The following is a 12,511-nucleotide window of genomic DNA, read 5'->3' on the forward strand; positions in this document are numbered from 1 at the left end:
TGAGCGGTTGTGATATTCTCAGTATTGTAGTCAACATGAGGTTGGACTAGCTCGTATTGGATTTGACTCCTTCGATAAATCTACAACAATGTATTCAAGTTTCATTGTTGGAGAGTCTAATATTTGTACCTTCGGGACATTCTTTTCGAAAGATAAACCTTTCACAATTAAAACATGAATATCTTGTAGCTCCGGCTTTGGCTCTTCCTTGGACTCGATTTTTTCTGTCTCGTTTTACTTCCAAGTCTTCATCTTCAATCACAACACCAATAATCAATATATCTCCAACATTTGTTTTTCTATTTTCGAGATAGATAGAATCCAAAAAACTATTTGGAGATTAGAACAAGTGTTGCTCATATTCCATTGGCGGGAATCCAATCTTTAATAATCGTTTCATACGCCTCCATGTGAGTATTGGATACTTTCCCATTTTTAAGATGATCTCTTTGCAACATGTTCCACCAAGTAGAAGCTTTGCCCCTTAAGCGATAAACTCTATCAACTCGGCTTCCATCATCAGGGATATCGTAGTAGTCAAAGAACTTGTCCACATCAGAGATCCACTCCAAGAACTCCACAACGTTCCTGCTTCCATTGGCAATCGGGATTCTTTTTAGATGAAAATCATCCAACTCCCCATGCATGTCCTCTTCTTGCACGAGAATTATTGATCCCATTACATCCTCCATCTTCATATGAATCATCATCGAATTGGAACCCATAAAGATGGCATTGGACAACAAGTGGTTCAAGGGGAACAAACCTCGCTGCCCTAGTTCCTTCCTTCTCGTCCCGATTGGCACGCACGCTTAGAGCATTGAGTCTGGTGATTATCTTGTCGAGTCTCTGCTCCAACCTCTCGAGTCTCTGATCCAAAGCGTGTTGTGCAGCCGTCTCAAGCTCTTCGGTATAAAGACAGTTGTGGCCCACTTCATTCATCATGATCAGATATATGCAAATTCATGCTCTGATATCAATCGAAGCAGTGGAGATCACGAATAATATGTCTAAACTTCGTTTAGACGATAGAAATAACAAGAGCCAAGCTTGTATATGGGTACCCGAGAGGGAATATGATAATATTATGATAATTGATTATAAGTTTTGATAAGTTCTCCAAAATGAGGATTACAACTCCTATATATACTAGCAACCTTCTAAAAACTCCCACATTTACTCCAAGTACCATCCAAGATCAACTAAAAGTATTAACTACATCATTGAAAATAAAAATAAGCTAAATAAACCAAGAACTCCATCGTAATCCGAATTTAGTCTTCCAAAATCATAATTAAAGGTTCAACTACTAGTTCACCCACTTCATTAGTTAAACTTGACTTTCAACAAATAATCAGCCTTCGAATTTTTGCCTTGCTGGTAGGGTCAAAACGTTCAATTCGAATGTTTAGGCTTTCGGGGAGTGGGCTTCTCATTATCCAGACGCTCCATAAATGCTTGGTACATCATTCGAAATTTAAGCATGTTGACTTATTTGGGCTATGCTTTCTATACGGCCCAAATTTGTCCTCGTCAACCTTGCCTTTAAAACTTCCAACAGCTAGTGAAATCGCAAGGTTAAGGCCGACGGGGGTTGCAGTTTTCCTAGAAGTTTGTTTCCCCTTTAGATGATTAGTAGGGACAAGGTAAAGGCCTTTCCCCCCTCTTTTGTCTTTAAACTTCTTTGAATGATTAATTTTTAAATTTTCATTTATTTTTCTTTTGAATTTTGAATTTTGAATTTTCTAATTTTTCTGAATTTTCCTTTTTTAATATTTTTTTATGCATTTTATTATGAATTGCTTATTTTTTAAGCTTTATCTCTAAAATTTTCTATCTTTTTTATTTTAATTTTATTTTTCTTGATACTTTTTATTTTCATTAAATTTCTTATTTTGCTCTATTATTGTTTGAATTTTTAACTTCATTTTATTTTTGAATTTTGCTGAGTTTTTCTTATTTTTCTTGAATATTTCTGATTTTGTTCAACTTTTATTTTTTAAATTTTTTTGTAATTTATATTTTTTTTGGTAAGAATGACAGTTCATGTATTCTATAATTAAAAGTTGATGCTAGATTAGCCAATACAGGAAAAGTTCACTATTAATATCGCAATTAACCCAATAAATAATCCATCTATACATATATAAAAGCTGGGGCGAAGAATTGGGCGATGTCACATAGGACATGGGAGGGTTTTCGTTGCGTGACTTTTTGTGTCATTGCCAATGATGACGAGACAAATGGTGCAATATTATATTGCTACATCACTGTGGAAGTTGAAAGGATGGAATACCATTGATCTCATATTAATACTTACATTCATACCGAATTAAATGTTATTATTATGAGAAAACAAAGGAAAGTAATGGAGTATTTTGAGAAGAGGTAGGAAGTTGAGTCAAGCATTGGTGTGGGCGAGAACAAGATGAGAACTTTTCTTCATGCTCGAAGTGCTCTCTTTTGCCTATAATGAGGTTGAGGAGGACACCTTTAAGCTTTCTTATTTGGTGGGCATAGATGAAGGCACAATGTAAGTGGTTCCAACGTTTGAATATGCAACAGAAAAACACTAAAATTCCAACGTTTGAGTAGGATGCATTCATCATGATTAAGGGAGAACTACAAAATTCAAATGTTGGAGTCATGTTAGTACTTCCTATTATGCAGATATTGAAAATATTTTTTGAAATATATATAGTTATTAAAAATATTTATTTATTTGTTGAATTAAAGCTCTGACTTTGTATCTTTTTTAATCACTATCAGTATACGTGTATACTTGCTTAATTTGAATTCAGTAAGAGTCCAGAGATAATCGAGAATTTTTTGGACTAAAACTCCAAGCAATGGAGTCTAATAGGAACAGTAAGGTTGTGGGTCTTTTAGCTATCTATGAAACTAATAGAAGTAATTACGCCATATATCCCATGGTTTTACGGTTTTCTCAAATCTATCTCATACTTTAAAAATTACCATAAAAGGCCTATGTTTTACATCTTTTCCAAATCTATCACGCCATTAATTTATCTGTTCATAAAACGTAAGTGAACTCCAAACCTATGACATGGTTTAAATTTTTTCTCAAATTTATTCAATGGCTTTAATTTTTTTCTCAAATCTATCTCGGGTAAAGAATCACAGTGGCAGGAATGGGCCCACTTACATTCCACGTCAGCAATACCGTTAATTATTGACAAAAAAATTAACACGAGGATAGATTTGGAACCAGATGTAAACCATGGGTTTATTTGGATAATTTTTAAACCATGGAATAGATCTAATAAATGAGTAATACCATGAGATATCTGGCGTAATAACCTCGAAACTAATAATATGGACATTTTACACACACATACATCTTATATTCCAAACAGATTAATCTACACAAGAGAACTAACTTTGTCGAGACGTTGATTCAACTAACCTATTTAGAATAGGGTAAATTACAAAAAAAATCCAAATTTTATAAAATGTCTCAATTTTGTTCTAAATTTTGTTTTGTAACAGAAAAAACCATAAGTTTTCTAAAATATCTAAAAAATGACCTCCGTTATAACTTCCGTCAATTTTTGCCTACGTGTGACCTATGTAAACTGTTAAAGGGACCCACCATCAGCAGCAAAAATTGATGGAAATTATAACGGATGTTATTTTTGAGACATTTTAAAAAACTTATGGTTTTTTTTGTTACAAAACAAAATTTAGGACAAAACTGAGACTTTTTACAAAATTTGGATTTTTTTTTTGTAATTTGCCCTTTAGAATATTAGAAATTGTAGAAAAACTTTCATTATTTATTTTAGACCTAAAATCAATAAAAAAAAAGGTTTGAAATGCTCGTAATCGGGCTTGGAACACCCAAATTAGGCAAGGACATGACTTAATTAGGTTTGAATCGGATTGAATGGGCTAGAGCCGGTTAATATTGAGCATGAACTGTACCAAATTGATCCCAAATCAGACTGAATTTGATCGAACTGGTCAAAAAACTGAACTGAATCGGTCAAAGTTGACAAGAACCAAACTGAATTAACTGACTGGTCAAAATTAGTCAACATTGATCGGACTGGTCAGACCAGTCAGATTGTGCTAATGCTTAACTTTATGGGCTTGAGCCCAAATTGAGCCCAGATGCCCTTTTGGTATCTATATATTAATTCACATACTCTACCGAGATATCGTTGAATAATACATAGCAATTAATATATATGTTGGGCCACAACGTTGAACAAAATTCAACAGCTCGACCTCGAGCTTGGGAACTCCAGATATAACGGCTCTCCGAGAATAAGATCAATTTTATGCTGAATATGACACATGAGCAGCAAATTGTCAGGAAGTCCCTTAGGTTTGACCTCCTCGAACTCGGCAAGGATGGCTTCTCTTCATCGCTATCTCATCCTTATGCTCTTCCGGCAACTCCTTCACAACCTGAATGTGTACCTCTCCTAACGCCTTCATCTCAGCATCCATCGCCCAAGCAGAGGCCGACTCAATTAAGAGCGCCTTGCTTCTTCCTTCGTTGCTACCTTGTCATTTGGCGACTTTGACGTAGGCAATAGGGTGCACCACCCTCTATCCTTCACAAGCTGATACGCGTTGTCTCTGCCCGCGTGTGTACATTGTAATCGAATTTCCACGGTCTCCTAAGTAACAACGGTCTCCTAAGTAACAAGTGGCAAGCCTCCATGTCAACTACATCCCAATATACCTCATCCTTATAGCGCCCAATAGAAACCAACATTTTGTTTCTTTCCGTCACCCGAATCTCCCCGACTGCTTTGATCCATCTGATTGAATACAGGTTTGGATATTTCTCCACTGGAAGATTCAGCTTTTCGATCATTGCTTTCTTTATGATGTTCTTTTGACTTCTGCCTCAATTATCATAACGAACGGTCAAGACTTGATTAGACAACGAGTACGAACGGTCGGGACTATTTTTTTAAAATAGTGTTTCACATATCTTATTTTGAAATCAGAAATTAATTTTCGGCAAATTTGTTTGGCAGTAACATCACTCCCAAAGCCTCTTATTTAAAGTGAAAAGAAGAATGATGCTTCAGCATAAGAGATTAAGCAATCATAATTTAGAGAATAAAATTCAATGAATATTCATAAGTTCATTTAAATAGCATTTGATATCCTGTATTTGAATGAGGCAGTTATTGACTTATTGCCAAAGTTTCGGGTACGGGATTGAATGGAATGAGATGGGCTTCATGAAGTGAGATATGATTATATTACGAGTAAAATAATGATTTTGAAAATATGAATGAATGTAATAAAAATTAAATTTATTTGCCAAAATGTTATATTAAATTAGACTTAAAGTAAATTATTGAATATATAATTTATAATATTTACATAAAAATGAGTTGAAAGGGTGATCTCAAGTTTTTCCTTAATCTATCATATACTTTAAAATTTTGTTGTAAAATCACATAATTTCAATTTTGTCCAAATATATCAGGCCGTTCACCTCCGTTAAAATTCCACTGTTAAATGATGACGTGTCATACGCCCATTGCCATCACGTCATTAACTTGATATATTTGAAAAAAAAACATGAAACCATGTGTTTTAATTGACAATTATACAAATATCTACCGTCGCTTCTTAGGTAAAAGTTCATAGCCAGTTCAAGAGCCAATTTTGAACAAAAATGCAAATTGATCTAGATAGTTGAAAATTGAAATTCGGTTCAAGTCGATTTTGATTCGAAATTTGATTCCACATACGTCCAAAGGTCACGATTCCAATACCTCAAATTTAGTAGATTTATGAGATTTTCGTGCATCTTTGTTCTTCTTGCATTTCTATTTTTATCTTTTCGATTATAAGGGATGCTCATGGGCCTCATACAATGAAATATAAATCCTAAATAACTAATAAATGAACAGGATAGTCTCACCACGAATATCGAATATGAAACCTCTTGATTACCCGATGAGAGGATGCGTCACTATGTTACATCATTTATTTATTTATTTCTTTGTTGTTATCTTTAGGCATCAAAAAATTCAAAATATTTGCCAATTTGCTTTGCGATGACTTACTGATTATAAAGTGTCGATGCATAGTGGCTTTGTGACCACCATAACCACTCACCTCGGGGCAATATTTGCCAACTTGCTTTGCGATGACTTAGGGGCGGTTTGATTCGCTAATTGTTAGATTATGGGGAAAGTGAAGGTTACAAGGAAAATTTAACTATGAAATCATTTTACGTGAGTAAAAAGTCGACAAGTAAGATTGTTATGTATGGTAAATATATTTGATTATGGAGAATGTGGATCATAATATAATATATGATGTATTTTTATAGAGATAAGATGTGGTATCCATGATTGTAATCCAAGAATACCGAGTGTTTCGACCGTAGAAATTTTTTCAAATACACCCATAAAATCTTAACCAAGGAAAGTGATTACGGGAATCACTTTACGTCCAAACAACGTAAAATAGGTCGTAATCTTTATATTTTCCAAAAAAATTCGAAGATTACATCAAACCAAACAGCCCTAGTGTATATGAAGTGTCGATGCACAGTGGTTTTTGTGACCACCATAACCATTCGCCTTTGGGCCTCGGATTTGGCCATGCTTTTTAATTTTTAAAAATGTTTATTCAAAAAACTATATATTTTCATATTTCTTTCCAGATTGATCACGATTGCCATGTGGTAGATGATGTGTTAATTTGTGGGCCCTGCTAAATCAACTTAACGCTAAACTTTATCATACATGGATGACGTGATACATTTGGGACAAAACTGAAAATATGTGATTGTATAGAAATCTTCAAAATATACGATAAATTAGAAAAATTTTGAAACCATGTGTTTGTTTTGATAACTATCTATCTATATATTATGTAATTTAGGTTCCTCCACGAGAGCTCTCTCTTCAATTAATAGAAGTTTCCATCCATAGCCTTCAACTGACCATTCGCATCCCCTATACACTAATATATACCCAGATCTTTTCATGTCTTCATATTTCATTCTTTTCGAATTGGGAAAAGTATAGTTTTAGCCTTATACCTTTGGTGACTTTTATATTTTCATCCTTTTTTTTTCTATTTACGTTCCTATTCCTTTGTTCTTTTTTTTGTTTCAGTCCTTCCGTAATATTTTCCGTCAAATAAAGGTGATGTGTACAAATAAGTGGTGCCCATGATAGACCAAATTACCATATACGATTTTTTTATCCAAACCCAACCAAAATTAATTCATGTTCGCACCCGATTTATGTCATCTTCTCTTCTCTAGTGTCCTCTTCTCCACTTCTTCTTTGCGTCGGGCTCCATGGCTCCGCCCATCTATTCTATTTTTCTTCTTCGTTGCATGGGTTGTTCTGATTCTATTGACATTCAGTAAGAAACAATAACTTTGATGTATGGAGAGGCCAACATCTCCAATCTCGTTGGTGGCACTATCCAATTATGACTGAGTGAAGAAAATTAACCAAACCTTTGCCTATAAGCTCTAGCAGTGTGTATAAGGAATTAATGCTAAAATAAATTATTTATCTTTCTACCTCTTGTATATAGATCTCGATGACAAGGGAGTAGGAACGGAGGAGGGTATTGTTGGAGAGAACTCTGTTTTTATGCAAAGGGATTGTCAATGCGACGAGAGAAAGAGGAGCCCCAGTTCACATAAATGACCAAGCAATTTCAAAGGTGTTGCATAGTGGATTAAGGAAGAGACAACCAACAAACACAAGCATCTTTTTCTTCTTCATCTCTTCCGTTCTACACTCTGCTCCATGAGTCAAATGAGTTTCTTTTAATTGAGTGAAAAGGAATTGCACAAATTTGTAGAGCAATTTGCGACAACTTTACACTATTGGCTGATTATATTTTAAAAAAAACAAGATAATCCAATCATGTGTTAACATTAAGACTAATATGAAGCAATGAAGATAAGGAGATGAGCATTGTAAGACCGAGATGAAACCTCACAGTTTCTTGTTTTCTCCAAATCAAAGAAGAGAGAGAAGAGAGACAAGGTTTTTTTTTTTTTTCTCTTTGTTTGAAAAAGATAACGCATTAAGATTCAAACATATGGATAAATCGGGTGTATTGGAATTAATTTTGGTTGTGTCAGTTCATACAAAAAAAACCATATAGAGTAATTTGGTCTATTATGACCCCACTTATTCGTACACGTCAGCTTTATTTAACAGAAAAAAGTTATGAAAGGATTGAAACATAAAAGGAAACAAAGGAATAGGACGCAAATAGAAAAAAATAAGAAAAATGATGAAAATAAAAAAGTCACCAAAGATGTAGGACTAAAACTACAATTTTTCCTTTCAAATTCCCACCATGTATTTATATATTAGATATTTTTGAGGAGATTATTTATTTTAAATTTTTTATTATTATAAAAATCCTAAATACAATAATATCAATATAAAATAAAAACCGCAAAAAAGTTTGCACAATGCGCGGTATTAAATGACTAGCTCTTATGACGTGGAGGATTTTCAACTCATATTTGTATTAACAAGCCCAAGCCCAAAGAAGCATATCTTGGATATATCAAGGAAATATTCTCGTGATGTGGAATGGGAAGATGAGATGTCTTGATCCATAGATTGAGGATATTATTATCTTAATTAGGTAGTATATTTAATTTAGATAGAAATATATTTAGAATTATATATTACTTGCAATTTTAGTTCGAGTCAAGAGTTTAAAGTTTCCAATTTTTGAATAATTACTTATTTTGTTTTAGGAAGTTACATAGTAAGGGCCTAGATTCTAATTTCCTATTTTAGTTTCTTAGTTTTCTTAGGCCTATATATAGTCCATCTCAATGTACTAGAAGAGAGAACTAGAGACTTCAAAAACACCTATTGATGAATGATACTTTGAGTTTGCCATAACCCTTTGTTTTCAGTATATCGTTAGGGTTTAGCCGTGTTCTATTCCCCTCGAGTCTAAATTCAGATTTAGGCATGAGAAACAGTGATCCGCGCTGCGTCAGTTGATATCAAAGCAGGAGTTGCCTAAATCGGATCATGGTGGACGAGGTGATTGACAACCACCCTAATGCCGAAGAGCAGGAGGTGGAAGCAATTCAAGCATGAGAGCAAAGGATTGAAAGGATGGAACAGACACTCGAACAGAGGTTGGAGCGGAGGCTAGACCAGAGGTTTGAGGAGCTGCGTGTCATGCTTGGTGCTCTAGGCTTGCGTGCTGGTCAAAACGCGGAAGACGGAAGTCGGGCATATCAAGTTATTCCTTGTGAAGAACTTGTTGTTCGACACGTTTCGACCAATCGTACACTTCAAGTCGATACTGGACCATATCAAGATGGAGGATATGATTAAGCTGTGAATTATTGCGACAGCGGAAGATTTCAGTGGGATCTTGGAGATAACCATCCCAGAAGAATTCCTATTTTTGATGGAAGAGTAAGTGACGAGGATTTTCTAGAGTGGAGTTCCAATGTGGACTGTTTCTTTGATTACTATGATATCCCTGATAACGGAAGCCGAGTAGATCGGGTGGTTTATCGCTTAAGAGGTAAAGCTTCTTCTTGGTGGGAAAGATTGCAACAAAATTGCGTTCGAGATGGCAAAGATTCAGTTTTTACATGGAGGCGTATGAAGATATTTCTAAAGGCAAGATTTCTTTCCTTGGAGTATGAAGAGTACTTATTTCAATTGTACTAACAAAGTTCTCAAGGAATTAGGACAGTTGAAGAGTATACCATGGAATTCCTTCACTTGGCTGAATGCATTCTACTAGTGGAAAGTGAAGATATCAAAATCAGGCGTTATCTAGAAGGCCTAAATCCTGACATACAAGAAAAAACGGGGAATAAGGTGATTTTGACTTTATCTGACGCTTGTAGCTTAGCTTTTAAGGCCGAATTGCAATTCAAGGAACAAATTATAACAGAAACTCGAGAAAATTTTGCTAATTTTGACAAACATCATCATGAAAGGGCTAAGGTAAATCTTAGTGATAAGGTGAATATTCATCTAGCGATGGAAGAGAAAATTCCGAACAGTAACCATGGAAACGAAAAGGAAGACGAGAGACCAACGCCAATCGACTGCAAGGAGGAGAAGATTAAGGAAGTTTTCAAGATTAGTTGAGAGTCCTAAAAAGGAAGATGATATCGAGGTGAAGAACGAGTTAACTATAGAATCACATGAGTTGCCTATATCGATTGAGAAGAATTTATATTTTGAAGAGAAGTTCCCAAAGGTGTCATCGGTATTAACATTTCCACATATGGAATTTGAAGCTGTGGTGAATGAAGATCCATCCATACGAGTGATTCAACTTCATGGTGACTACAATACTCGAAGCATATCGAAAGCTCGAGGACAAGCTTTTCACAAGTGGGGGGAGAATGACGCGGAGGATTTTCAACTCATATCTGTATCAACAAGCCCAAGCCCAAAAAAGCATATCTTGGATATATCAAGGAAATATTCTCGTAATGTGGAAAGGGAAGATGAGATGTCTTGATCCATAGATTGAGAATATTATTATCTTAATTAGGTAGTATATTTAATTTAGATAGAAATATATTTAGAATTATATATTACTTGCAATTTTAGTTCGAATTAAGAGTCTAAAGTTTTCAATTTTTGAATAATTACTTGTTTTGTTTAAGGAAGTTACATAGTAAGGGCCTAGATTCTAAATTCAGATTTAGGCGCGAGAAACCGTGATCCGCGCTGCGTCATCTTAAGTCTTCTCAAAGAAAATTCCTTCAATCAAATTGAAGGAAAAAAATTGTAACTAAAAAATTGAAGAAAAAGATATCCTCACAATGAAATGCTCTTTTCCAACTTATTTAGGAAATGGAGCTCATTCAATTCCATTTTGTGGACGAAATGTAACCATAGCACTTCTACGACATGTCCCTATAATAAAGGACAATAATCATATAAAAAAAATGTAAATAGTCCATGCTCACCCTAAAGTATGTTGAGGAAGGATTGTTAATATTCTTTTTTTCGATTACAATGCAAGTTCATAGGTGACGAGGAGTCCAGCCCAAAGTGACGGCCCATATGCTAGAAGACTCCGGCTTCTATTGCTATATTATAGTTTCTCTTAATTAGAAGTTATTTCCTATATTAGCTTGAACAGGAGTCATAAGTTTTATATTTCAGATTATTTCATTGTTCTATATTAGGAAAGTATTCTAGAAGAATTAGATGTCAGTTTCCTATTTTATAATCAAGGAATGTGTCCTCTCTCTATATAGGCTATTCACCTCATTGTAAAATGATATCTCAGAAACTCTTATTGTTTAATAATACTTTGAGTTTGCACAACTGTTGGTGTCACAATTTGAAACAATGGACTTTGGTACACCGTGCAAATGAACCACCTCTTTGAAAAAAAATCGAGCCACACTCGAAGCATCTGTAGTTTTTCAGCATATCGCTAGGGTTTAGACGTGTGATATACCCTTCGAGTCTAAATTCGGATTTAGGCGCAAGAAACCGTGATTCACGCTGCGTCAGTTGGTATCAGAGCAAAAGTTGCTTAAATCTGATCATGGCAGACGAGGCGATTCACAACCACCCTAATGCCGAAGAGTAGGAGGTGGACGCAATTCAAGTATTGGAGCGAAGGATCGAAAGGATGGACCAGACTCTCAAGCGGAGGTTTGAGCAAAGACTAGACCATAGATTAGAGGAGCTACATACCATGCTTGGTACTCTAAACTTGCGTGCTAACCAGAATGCGGTAGACGACGTTCAGGCACAGCGAGTTTTTCCTCGTGAGACACCCGTTGTTCAACGTGTTCCCCGTAGTATCCAATATTATGAAGATTCAGATGAGGAGAGTGGAGTTGCATACAATTGATTTGCTCATCAATGAAGTAATCAAGGAAATCGTCAGGATGCTGGAGACTTTCGTTTGAAGGCCGATATTCCCGTTTTCAATGGATGCTTAAACATCGAGGAATTCTTGGATTGGCTATCATAAGTCGACTAGTTCTTCGAATACGCTGAGGTTCCCGAGGAGAAGCATGTGAAGCTGGTGGATACCGATTGAAGGGAGGAGCATCTGCTTGGTGGGATCGTGTGCAAGAGAACCGAGGACATGCAGGGAAGCAGCCCATCCAAACTTGGGAACGCATGAGGCGAATGTTGAGGGCTAGATTTCTTCCTCCGGATTATGAGCAATATTTGTTCATGAAGTACCAGAGATGTATGCAAGGGTTGAGGTCCGTCCATGATTACACGATGAAATTCTTAATGACGCAGCGCAGATCACAGTTTCTCGCGCCTAAATCTGAATTTAGACTTGAAGGGAATAGAACACTGCTAAACCCTAATGATATGCTGAAAAGAAAGAGTTATGGCAAACTCAATGTATCATTCAGCAATAGGAGTTTCTGAGGTATCTTCTTACAATGAGGTGAATAGCCTATTTATAGAGGGAATACACCTCTATTGATTCTAGAATAGGAAACTGACATCTATATTCCTCTAGATTACTTTCCTAAAATGGAACA

This window comes from Punica granatum, chromosome 7, assembly GCF_007655135.1.
Source record: "Punica granatum isolate Tunisia-2019 chromosome 7, ASM765513v2, whole genome shotgun sequence".
Taxonomy (NCBI): Eukaryota; Viridiplantae; Streptophyta; class Magnoliopsida; order Myrtales; family Lythraceae; genus Punica; species Punica granatum.